Source organism: Parambassis ranga, chromosome 2 (genome assembly GCF_900634625.1).
Source record: "Parambassis ranga chromosome 2, fParRan2.1, whole genome shotgun sequence".
NCBI classification, from domain to species: Eukaryota; Metazoa; Chordata; class Actinopteri; family Ambassidae; genus Parambassis; species Parambassis ranga.
This window is the reverse complement of record NC_041023.1, coordinates 42,565,189-42,578,301: the sequence shown is the minus strand read 5'-3', so window position 1 is coordinate 42,578,301 and position 13,113 is coordinate 42,565,189. Positions and strand designations below refer to the sequence as shown.

The window sequence follows — 13,113 nt, the reverse complement described above, 5'->3', positions numbered from 1 at the left end:
CACACATATAGGCTACAAGAAGAGAAAGATGGTTCGGTTCGGTTCGGTTCGGTTGGGAGACTGGACTCATGCGCACCTGCCCGTAAATTTGGGTATGGCAAGGTTAACAGTTAAAAAGACGCAGGAGATTGAAGTAAATATTTTTATAGCTTGTACTGTCACTACTTTTAAATCTGACCATTTTAAAATGAAATGTATTCAATTATACTGTAGGTAATACAAAATGACAAACCCAGGCTCCCTGATGACTCCGTTTCAGATTTTAATTAAGAGAAAAATCTGTGCCAGAAATAGCCACCTTGTCCCCTGACGCTGGGACGCTTACTGCTGGCCCCCCATCAGCGAGAGTCCAGCGCTGGTTATTATAGAGGCAGTGGTGCCAAAACTTTCAGTCCAGACCGCTCACTGACCAAGAAGCAACAAGCGCAGAGTCGTTTGAGTTGTTGGATGCAATAATGAGAATTATGTTCCTGTATAGGCCTATACAGCGAGGAGAGGGGAGGGCCGGGCCGGGCCGGGCCGGGCCGGGCCGGGCCGGACTGTCACAGCCCCGCAGGCACTCACCTTCCCTTTGGAGACAGAAAATGGCAGCAACGTCAAGAATGTGGCTTTCAGAAAATTCCTCTCTGTTTTTGAATCATAAATATAATTCTGAGTCCTCCTCACTAAAGTCCATTTGAACAAAATTTCAGCTCGAAATGAAAGGCTGTAAAGGAGATAGCTGCTTTAGATCTAGTTTAGACGATGTTTTCCGTGAAGGAAAGAAAAAAAAACAAGATTCAATGCGTAAGTGCCACTTATTACATATAAAAAATGTGACCTTAATCATTTGTTTTTAAAGTGTATGGAATTATTTATTTAATTGTGTTAATATTTAAGGCTAATTTATTTATGTTGCTATCATAGGCTGGCGTCTTTTTTGTATAAATGTATATTGTTTGTTGCTTCTATATTTTAGGCTGTGAAATTGAACTTGGAAAGTGATGGTGTTCTACTCTTTAAAAAAAAAAAAGGCACTTTCTGTTGACCCATAGCATAACTTATTGTTTTGATGTATGTTTCGATGGTTTTTTTTTTTTTTTAAACATTTATTGTCTATCAATGGCAACGATAAGCACTTGAAGATGAGGCTCAGTGGCCCCACAAATGTTTGTCTCCCATACACTGTAAGAAGAAGAAGAAAAATTGGGCTGCTCAGAAAATTTAAAAATTCGTTTCACAGTTGACAGAATAATGTCAAATAGTTCATATCATGGAGTTTTTTTGCTTGTTTTTTTTTTTTTTTTTTTTTTTTTGCTGTGACCAAAAAAATAATACTAGCCTACTAATTATTTCAACAAATATCTGAATTTATTATCTTCAATGTGTTGATGTTGGTCTATTATTTTTGATTAATTAATGGGGTTGTTTATTTGTCTGCTTTGTATTATGAGAATTCAATATGTAATTTTATAGTGAAAGGAGAAAAAAAAAAGCATATCCTCTATCCAAAGATTTTTTGTCTCTTCAGGGTTGTGTAGGCTACTTGTTGCTTTATGCAGATCTTTTGTAGTAGAGGTATCGTGTGACAGCTGGTTTCTAATGGACAAACTTTTCATATTTTCCGGTGTTATTTTTAATTAAAAATGAAATATTGGGGGAAAAATCAGATTACACTTCCTGTTGTTGTTTATTTATTTATTTTTTTAAAAGAAAAATCGCGCAAATATATTTAGCTGATTTGAATGACGTCAGCTCACGCGAACGCGCTGTACACGCACGCACACACACATACACAATGCAAGATGAAATGAGTGCATGCAGATTGGAGAAGATGCTCTCTCTCTCTCTCTCTCTCTCTCTCTCTCACACACACACACACACACACACACACACACACTGAGTGGTCAGCAGCTAAAGGCAGTGGTAGCCTACATGTGTGCTCCTGGCTGAAAGGCTCTCTCCATCCCCAGAGAGGGGGCAGGTGTTACTCCAGACGAGCCAAGACAACCAAATTACTGGCCGTCTGGCACCTCCCGTGGGAAACCCGGCAAGTGAGGAGGGATGGGAGAGATGGAAATTTATGAGCGAGCAAGCACCGAGATGTAATATTGCCAAATGGTATGAGCACAAAAAAAAATAGAAGTTCTAAATGTTCATTTGTGATAAATATATATGCCCATTGTCATTGATTGTGCTATAAATGGATTGTAGTTGTGTTTCAGAAAGGGGATGTGTGGATGCTTTTATCTAATCCACATTAGATTATCATGAGTGAGCTTTTCGTTGTTGTTGTTGTTTCAAGCATGGGTGGCCCCAGTGGGAATCGAACCCTTAACCTTGGAAATACCACAGTTAAGCTGCTGAGCAACAGAATGCATTATGACCAATGTGTATGATTAAAAACTGAAAACAACCTGTGTATAGTCCAATGGCTGCTGCTGCTGCAGGCCATGTTTCTGAAGGTAGCATAAAATCTTTTCCCCTTTTCAGCTCAGGGGCCCTCTGTGCCTTGTTATTCTGTTTTGTTAGTCGTCCACCTGACTTTTCTTGTCTTACCTTTGGTTGCAGCCACACAGGTGGTTTAAAGTCAAGCGTGACAGTGCTGCTTTTATGAGTCAGACTCACACCCATGAGAAAGAAATAAAATGAGATGATATTCTCCCGTCTTTTTAAATTTATAAGCTTTTTCTTTCTCTTTTCCCCTTTGTTGGCAGCTGTTTGTTTTAGTAAAATATCTAGTTATAAATGGCATTTAGCAGCCAGTGTTCAGATAAACACTGACAAAGAAGAATAAATACTGGCCTCACATTCAGGTGGCCAAAAACACTACTTTAAATGAATGCTAATGTGGCTCTGTGGATGCATTAGATGCATTGTGATTGGTTGGCTTGAGAGCATTACATTTCCTTATACATATTTTCAGCAGCTAAAATGAGCAGATCATTTCGAAATGCATGTTCCAATCTGTCGGTGGCTGGGTACCCACCTGGAAGTCGCACAATGAGGGCAGTGCACTTACGGTTTTAGTAGTTTGATTTTTTTTACTTTGTGGAAAATTATTCAGACCTGACTGGCACAATATTTCCTGCGGCTCTATCAATGTTTTTTTATCTACAAAAGAAGAAAGAAAAGAATGCCAATATGTTGCATCAACAGATTGTCCTCTTCAGAATACAAAACAAGCTCCATGATGCTGGCATGGCGTGGAGACAGACTTCTGCTCAAGCTTATTGAATGGAGGAGTCCATCTGTACGTTGCCATGAAGCACTACAAGGCCATTTGTGCTCTTCATCCCAAAAGCTTCCACAGCATCAGTCCTCTTCAATTTATTCTTTACAAACCCCCAAAAGGGGCAGGCGAGAGAAAAGTGACAGGCGAAGCCCAAACTGCTGAGGGCACTGAACAGCCTGGCTGACAGTGTGGCCTGTGCGTGCCTCTGTGTGTGTGTGTGTGTGTGTGTGTGTGTGTGTGTGTGTGTGGGAAACTACCACGTTTCACCCCCCCCCCCCCCCCCACCCTCTTTGCTCTGTGTGGCTTATGTAATGGTGGAGGCCCAGAAGTGACCATATGTCAGTAGGTGTGTGCAGACGGCAGGGGATTATACAGCGGCCATTAGCAGCGTTTGGACATCCTTCTCCTCATCATCATTCAGGTATAGGCCCACTCAAAGCCAGGAGGAGCACACACACACACTGCTTCGCACACACCCATTTCATTCTGAGAGCTCACTAGCTCTGTGTAAATTGGACAGGGAGAAAGAGTATGACAACAAACAGCCATATGTTCACAGTACGAGGAACAACATTTGGGGCTTTTTGTGCTGCCTCATTTTTTCACCCTCTCCTTTATTCTCCACATCGTTGGGTATTATGAAAGTGTTCATGTTCAAGGCGAGAACTCCCCCGTCAATATTGCAACTCCGTGTCGCCCCACCCTGTTTTTGCTTCTGTGTGTTTGTAAGAGTGTGTGAAACATGCACATCCCGGTGTGTGTAGTATGAAGGGTGCTCGGGCTGCAGAAGTACAAAGCCTGGTCCATGTGTTGAAATGCAGCCCCCGGGATGGGCCGTATTATCCCTGCCTACTTCACCAGCAGGGTCCCGGGGCTCGAGCTGGCTCGTGGCCCTTTGTCTCCAAACAGATGGAAATGGGCAGAGGAGAGGAGAAGTGGAGAATCAGAGAAGGGGGGGGGGATAGAATGGATGGAGGAAGGCAAAGGGGAGGGAGAAAGAGTCAGTCTGTTCTCATTAAGTGCTGTATTGAAGAAGACGTCCCCCCACAATGCGTCAGCAGCCGCGGATGGTCCCCCTCTCATTCAGGCTCACGCTCAGACCATCTGTACCGCAGGGCCTGTCATAAGGTGTGTGTGCATGCATTAGGCCCCAGCACACGGCCCAATCTGGCGAGTTAAAATGGTGATATTCATTGGGTTTCAATTTGGTTAAGATCTTTTAAATCCAATTGTGGGTCCTTTGTTGCGGTCGCCTCATTGGATGTGAGTCACTGTGAGTCAGGAGTGGAGTTTATTCAGCACCCTGCTGTCCCTGTTTTTTTAATCTCATGGGGGGAAGATGGGGGCACATACACAGCCAAGATGTAGATTTAAAATTACTGAGTCATAAAGATATTAAGGATGAATTATCTCTACTTATTTGCTTATCACTGCCTTATTTTGAACTCAGATCTGCAATTAATCTACCACTAACTAACCCTGTGGTTCAGTGGCCCAAGGCATATGCAAAATATGCGGTCGCTTAGAGAGGGACCCCCAAGAGCACCAAATTTCCATGATAAAATTTATATATTATATTTTTTAAAAATAACATTGATGAATACAAACGAGATGATATTACACATTCAGTAGCGTGTATTACACACAGTGCAGCCGATGAAGCACCTGATGCTGAGGTGGTGGTATGAAATTTTGCTTAGGGCCCCATAAAGGCTTGGGCCGGCCCTGCTGTGGTTTATAGACTTTGTCAAAACATCACAGATCCTGGATAAGTTTCTTTTTGCTGTCTACTATTAGACACAAGGACAATTTTTATATTCTATATGTCTGTTTCATCTTTAAACATTTGCAAGGTGTGGGTGAAAATCCCCTTTTGGTGCACATAGTAATAGTGTTGATATTAAATTTGCCACAAATCAAAGTACAAGGAGTAATTTGAGGTTATCGGCTTGAATTGAACATGGACTTAAACTTTTCTTGTTTGTTAGTGCGTGTTTATATGAATCTGAATCAGTGTAGCATCTGCTTTCCCCTCTAAAACTCAGAGGGCTTTGAAAAGTAATGCATCACCCGGAATTATTATATTCCAGGTGTGAACCTCATCTGGTTGGCTGTAAAGCGGGTTCTTCCTGCTCTCTCTCTCTCTCTCTCTCTCTCTCTCTGTGCATGTATGCGTGTGGTCTCATAAACTGCATCTCTTCCCACTTCGTCTTCATTTTTACACGCTTTCATTTTTCTCCTCCTATTTACCAAAAACCCTCTAAACTCATAAACTCCGTGTCTTTGGGGAGGAATCCATCCATCTTCCGGACACCAAATTGAATTGATCTCAGAGGCCCCCACCTCGCTTTCTCAATAGAGGCCATCTGCGCGCGCTTTCCTGCTTTGAATAAACGTGAAAAGTGACAGCACGCGCTGCTGCTGCTGCGGCTGTTCGCCGTCACACGACGCGCGTGCCTTACGAGGGTTGCCTCGCGTTCCCATTCAGCTGTGTAATCTGATTACAGCGCCTTTCACAGCAGCTGATTGATTCACACACCGGGACAGAGCGGTCCTTTGTTAACTTGTAGATGTAGTATTGATCTTTAAAACGTGTTTTTATCCATCGCCCACTGATATCATGACTTGTTATGTTTGATTTTAAAATAATAGTAAAATAAAAAAATATTACATCTGTCAGAAGTACCTTAAAAAGTTTATGTCAAGGCGTTAATACATCAAAAAAAAAAGAGAAACATCCTTCTGTCTGCCAGATGCAGGGATGACGCTCTGTCACTTATACTGTGGTGTAATGGCGACTAGCTGCCACATGGTGGCGCACTTATCTTAAACTACAATGTTTGAAAGCAGCTGGTACACACAGAGTCAATGTAAACAGCTGTATTTAATGGTTTTACATTGTAGACACAGTTTAAATGTTTAAATCTACTTTGAAATGTGCAAAAATTTAAGAATTGAATAAACAACACACACACTTCCCTCCTTGACACAGGACTGGTGTTTATTTGTCTTTACACAGTGAGAAAAGAGCTCAGGGGTCATGGCCCTGTCATGACCTCCATTGTGTTCTGGAGGGGATGATGTGTGTGTGTGTGTGTGTGTGTGTGTGTCTAATGGTAAGGATGCAGTTCACAGGAGGACAAAATATTGATTCATATACAGCTGCGTAATTGCTGGAGGCATCTGTTGCCTTGTAGTTTGTAGGCTCGCGTGTGTGTGTTTGTAGTGTGAAGAAAGAACTGGCCTCTTTGTCTTGTGTCACAAAAGATGAAGAACAACAACAACAGAGAAATATAAAGACAGTGGGATATATGGTTCAATCGTGTGTCATCCTGAGCTGCAGTTTTTGTTTTGTTCCTCTCATTCAGCGTCAGCTCTCACATCATAACAGGTCTGTGCTGTGCTCCTTTAAATCAGGAGGAAAAAGAAGCACATTTGTTTACATTTTTCTTTTAAGAGGCTGCTTCAAAGCCTCGCTGACTTCATTGTGTCTCTTTCACAAGCTGTGTCCGAGCCAGATCTCTATCTCACCGTTTTGTGTTGTTGCTCGAGTGGCTGGTTGTATCACTGACAGCTGTTTACCTTGTGTCATGAGCTGTGACAGAAACATTTGCTGTGTGTGAGGGAGAAAAGAGACTTTTGCTCTTTTCTAAATATTAGTAAATCCTTGTAATAGACTTTTGTTAATCTATCTGAACATATTTTTCTTGATACTCCATTTTGTTTTGTGCTTTTAACTTGTGTGTCTATATGGTGTAATATAGTGCATGGCTAATATTAGGGGGACAATACTGTGCATTTGAAACATCATTTATAACATTTTATACAGTAACTTGCACATTTCAGCTTTTTTCCAGGTTCTCTAGTCAATTAATCCACCTCTGCACTTCTCAGAGTGATTAAACACCTCATTATGCAGATTTTTTTTAATCAGGCAGAGCTGACGTCGCCCCCTACCGTGACTTCTCAGTACTACACCCCCCTCTCTCTCTCTCAGAGAAGCACTGCCCTCCCTGTGAAATTCCTGACTGCCAGGGTGATTCCTACGGTTACCAGGGACTGCTTCCTACTGTAGCCTGCCGTGAGCTGGGAGGCAAACTATTTTATAACCTCTGGATAAATTATCAACCACGGGGGATGATATCTCCACCGGTGAAGGGTGAGTTATGATTTAATAACGCCTGAGACAGAGCCGGTCATATGTATTCTGCAGATGTTATAGTGTGCGGGCTCAGTAGTGTGTGTGTGTGTGTGTGAAGCTCAGCCTTACAGGCTATAATGTCCTGCTTTGACTCATGTAACCTACAAAAATGTAGGTTACCGTGTCTACCTGTGTCCTCCATGCGGGCAGCAGAATACAGTAGTTCGCTGAAAGTGTGTGTTTTCAGGAAAGACTTGGGAACACGCCCTAGCTGTCTTTGCCTACCTGTATGAAAGGGAACTTCATTTTGAGCAGCGCAGACTGGAAAGTTAAGCATATTTATTCATTTCTCGCTCCAGCTTGTTTTGCGGACATGTGCGCCTTCAAACTGCCTCTTTCTCGAGTAGAAACTCTTCACAGCCGTCTGTGGGAGAAAGAGAAAACTCAACTATGTGTCATACGGTTGACTGGATCCGCATTAGCCCGGCTGGTGCACCGCAGCTCAGCTGTGAAGTGTAACCTGCGGCGGCGGAGTTGACGCGGACGGATACGGCTGTAGCACTTCCACCCTCGGAAAACAACAGCTGAGCTCCAAAATAAACAAGCAAACAAACACATCTGTACCTCTATTGTCTGCTTTGTTTCCCAACTGGTCGTCACATATACGCTGTTAAAGGTGAAGGAGAGCAGGAGGGGGGGGCTTCCGAGGCCACGGTGAATCCAGGGAGTTTCCTGCCTGTAGGTCCGGCTGACTGCCGGGTCACAGGTAGGAGCTGGCCGGCTAAACCTGCTCTGGAGCTCCATCAGTCGCCTTCTGCTAAAATGAATAAGTTTAAGTTTTGTATGCAGGATAATAACTCTCCTTTTATGGTCTACATCAGCTACGTTATAGGTGCATTATGTGCGTGTTATAAATACACTATGCAGACAGGTGCTCCTGTGTCACGTGACGTCTGATTAATACGCTTTAATGGCTTCGTGTGAGTCCTTATTGGGTCATTTTTGCCAGAAAAACTAATGTTATGAATTACTTTATGTGATGAAAGCCACAATTGAAGCCTTTGTTGCACTCCTTCCAATGGGACTGCACTTATCTTTATTTATAAATCAATACATCTTACTATTTTCTTATTCTAGCTGTCACATAAATGTCAGAGCTGCAGCTGATATTACACCATGAATTATCTAAAATCTTCATTATCATACAGACTTTTATGTTTGGGATGAGACTGAGAGTATTTCAGTGTTTCATGGTGCACACATATGAAGATAATATGTTTATTTCTGCTGTAAAGTTGAACATTTTTAACATGAAGTGGCTGCACAGGGAACGGTATTGACTAACCCACAGCTGCTTGTTTGTAACCCTGTAATAATAATAATTTAGTCATTGACACACAAACCCTCTAACAACAATCTTTAACTCAATAAGTGAGAAAAAAGTAGATGCACAGTTCAATCTGTGACACATAGGAGGTTTAGACTTAGATAGATTCTCATGACTGTACATGTCTACATGTCAATATGTGCACACATGAACTGCTAATAGCCAATTTAGCTGCCCATTCATCTGAATTGTCATATACTAGGGCTCACAGTGACCACTAAGGTTCAGCTTATTGCGGTTGCCTGGTAACACCGGCATAAAAACGCAACAGGTAAAAGGCCAGCTGTGAATCAAGTGCGAGGTTTTAACTCACCGATAGAGATCTGTAATTAACACCGTCACTCCATAGCAGCACAGAAGGTGCATGTTAATGAACACTGCGGATAATAGCACTTAGATTCCCAATCATTTCTATAAATGACAGCAGAGAGAGAGTCTGTGTTTGTACCAGATCTCACTGCGGGCATCGGTTTGGTGTCGCTCAGGAATGGTGATTGAATTCCACAGAATTATTGGCCCTCATTTGCTCAGTCATGGACAACAACACAGTTAGCATGTGACCTGGCTAGACTTCCACGGTGACTTGTTTCCCTCATGTCCTGGCATGTCTCATGACTGAGCTACCTTCTCTCAAGCTGAAGTGAAGTCATTATTTTGCACGAGCTGGTTGCTATTTATTATTAAAGTGTGAGGAGATGTGTGTGGTGTCATGGTGATAATGGAGGCAGTGCTACAAAGGCAGGGAGGAGGTGTGATGGTCTGCATGTTGATGGCTGGAAGTAACAGGGCAGGCTAATTTATTTTCATAAATGACAAGAAGAGGATTATCATGTCAAAAGTCATTCAGTCATTTTATAATCATCTTATAATCCCTAATCTTGCACTAAACCTATCAGATCTAAATACAGATGAGTACATAATGAATATTTAATAGCATCTTTTCTCAAAATTGCATCATTTAAATGCCAATGTTTCTCCTTTTTGCGTTTCTGGCGCTGTTCACACACAGCAAACGCTCTTTATTCTACACGTATTAAAGGTAAAACATTTGCCATAAAAAGCCATGTTTGACTTGTGACCATCGGCCACGTGATGAAAATTCTGTGAGTTTTTTGGCTGATCTGCTGGTTTTACTCCCCGTAATGTGGCCCGGTCTAATCTAATGCGTCCTCACACCATCTGTCCACTTGTGATTTGATGAGTCGAGATGCATGTTAATGCCTCTGCTGCATCTGGGTGTGAAACTAGTGTTGGAATGATGGAGGGAGTCAAAGGTTTGCCTTTCAGGATCAATCTGTGCTGGCTGTGAATGATCTAATGGGAGCTTTTCACTACCGTTCTGTAAAGGGGAGGAACGGATGAGCGGCTTCCCTGAAAGGAGGTTTTGAATGACACACCATCTTGTCTGGTTCATTAGATGCTTAATTTGCTGCTTTACACAGGAAAACTGGAAGTCCTCTTGCCTCTGCCTGCTTGCTTGACTCCTACTCATATGGAGGAGCTTACAGGGAGGCAAATTGTTGTTTCAGTGAGCATACACAGAGCCCCTTCTGTCCAATGTCAACATTGAGAATACTGATGTTTGAGTTGTGTTATGATTTTTGGAATCTCTGTTCATGGCTCGGCTGTAGCTCTGCTCTCAGAGATGAAGGTATGTTCTTAGGCTGTTTGTTTATGTTCACAGTTCAGGCCTGTAGATGTTTACTTGTTTGTTGTTGTCTTTGTTCGGCAAGTGCATACTTGGGTTGTTCGGTTGTGTTTTGTTTAAGTCATTCAATTGTAGGATTTATACTGTCACAAAATGCATAAAACGCCCTTCATGCTTGATTGCTATGATGCAGTTTTCCTCCTCCTCCTCCTCCTCCTCCTCCGCTGCTCGCTGCCAGGACAAACAGACAAGCCGGCAGCTCAGCAGGGGTCTTGGATTACTGTGTAGAACCTGTCAGGGCTCCCTCCCTCTCTCCCTCCCTTCCCTTCCAGAAGAGGGGGATTCCTATTTCATCTTTGGACTTTCAAACTTGAAGTGGTTCCACTTACCAATTTTCTCTGGCATGGCAAAGACAGAAGCCACATGTGAGAACACCCGTGTATCCTGTTACACTTCAATATAGACCTCGGAGCCAAGCCTCTCGCTGGATTGGCAGTGTGTATTTCCAGGAAGTGTGCTCATTGTGACGTATTTGAGCTGGTGAAAACACAGAATACTGCTTTTTTTGTTGGGGAATTACGCTGAAGTAGGAAATAATCGATCAGCTTTTAACCTGGCTGATCTCCTCACTTGATGCTGCACTCTGACTGAACCTGGACCTCACACTTACTTAACCCCAATAATCTCTGTGCATGCTCTGGCTTTAAAGAGGATTAAACCAGGTATTGGAAATGGCTCTGTGATGTGTCCAGCTTACTTAGCAGACATTATTCATTGGATATTCTTGTTGTAGAGCAGTAGGTCTTGCCACTTTATAGCCTGGGCCTGCAGTGCTTGTTATTCTATTTGGCCAGGGGGTCATGATGCAGTGATATGGTTCACAAGTGTAGCTCGGTAGAAAATAGAACCTAGGTGAACTACTTTGAAGTCATGATGTTTGACATACATGCTCATTTGTGAGACAAGTTTATCCCTTGAAGACAAAGAGAAGCTAGCTGCGAACCAGCTGCTGATTAGCCTTATTTTAGCTTTCACAATTGATACATTGAACTAGATTGCTCATGAGCTCAGAACAAAACTCACAGCTGTCTGTTTCTTGAGCTGCACAGAGGATTTGTCACCATGTGAGGATGATTGAGGCCTTTAAAAATGATTTGTAGAATGAACATATCCAAATACACCATTGCACAACCTTCAAAGCATTTTCAGGAGTCTTTGACAGTCACACAGGCACGCACTCACACAACTGAGTCACACACACAGATGTGCCAACGCCACACTCCCTAGAACTGGGTCACATTAGATGTTTTGTGCCACAGTGTATTTTTGGAGGCAGCGAAGTGTGTTTCCCTCCAAGTGGCAGATAAGGATTGTTGTTTGTGCACTAAATCTGGCTAAGTGACTCCTTTTTTTGCCTTTGAGATGTGGCTGTAGAAACACAGGCAGACTGAGTCCTCAGTTTCACATCACCCTTAAGGAGACCGGAGCCATAAATCAGCTGTAAATCTTTATCTTCGTGTTTGTGCCCGAGGCCTGGCCTGAGAGCTTCAGTGGGTTTCGATTGAGAGAAAACTGCAGCTTCAGACGATGAGAGGACGACGTGAGAAGGAGATATACAGTCATGTTTATGCTTGGAATACTGCCAGCAGATAAGCTTGGGTCTGGTTAATATCAGTTTAGATTTAATATCAGTTATTTATAGTCTATAGGCTTTATCGCTGTGTAGGCAGACAGGCAGACTACAGAGGGAGAAGTGTCACCTGGGCAGAAACCTGATGATCTTAGAACTTAAAATATTTGAATCTTTCTTGGAGCTGTAGGTATGGATATAAAATTATTTGCATGACAGGAACTGGAGGGATTGTTTGCACGAGTGGCCCCTAAATCAGCTTTATTTCTATTTTTGTGTAGGATCCAACAAACTCACAAGGTGTTTTTTCTGTCAAGTTCGTGTGTGTTTCCACTTCCCAAGCTACATCCATAGAAGCTCAGAATTGAGAATGACCTCTGTGTTTAGACAAAGGTTCAGATTTTAAGTTCCTGCATCGGAAAAACACCTTATGCGCTTGCAGGTTCATTACATGACATGTGTTTACAAGTACGCCTGGAGCTATGCATGACTCACATTTTGATTTCCCTCTCCCTTTGTGCAGTTATTCAAAGATGTGCATTCAGTCTGACTCGGAGCCAAATTTATCTCTACACCACATCGACAGCTTTCAGGTTTTATTTGCCGATGTTACTCACACTGACCACAGTGATAAACTCCTCTTATTGCAGTCATTAAACCCTCCCTGCCAGGAGTTTGTCTGTGGGTTTTCACTGTGACTTTACCATTTCAGACTATTTGATGCTTGAGCTGGTTTTGCATTTGCAGATGGGGCTTGCACCTTTTTTTTCACTGACCTCTGGTCCTCTTGGGGGAAGAATGGAGGTCCAATTAGCCAATGAAATTCTAGTGTAACAGCTGCTAATAATCATAATTTATTAATGCATACACAGTGAACTAGGCTTCTGTTCTAGTGTGTAAAAACGTCAGTAAGATGTTGATTCTTATAATTTTTCTGAGCATTGCAGCTGTGAAGTGTACAACAACATTTTTAGTCCGCTCATAGCTCCCCTAGACTCAATCCCAATTGGCAACCCCAAACATCTCCTTTAAAAAAGCTGCTTTTATCTGCGCTGTGCTCTCGCTGCATTCACCTCAAAGCTTGTCAGTGTCA

General features: G+C 42.5%; 1 protein-coding gene across 3 annotated transcripts in view; it reads left to right on the top strand.

Moving 5' to 3' along the window:
* The first annotated feature begins 7,229 nt into the window (after positions 1-7,229).
* LOC114453050 (vang-like protein 1) overlaps positions 7,230-13,113 on the top strand; it is a 38,297-nt gene continuing 32,413 nt past the window's right edge. For all 3 annotated transcript variants that reach the window (XR_003672407.1, XM_028432698.1, XM_028432684.1), the window contains exon 1: positions 7,230-7,373. The gene's annotated coding sequence lies outside the window, so the exon portion shown is untranslated. The remainder of the gene's footprint in view (positions 7,374-13,113) is intronic.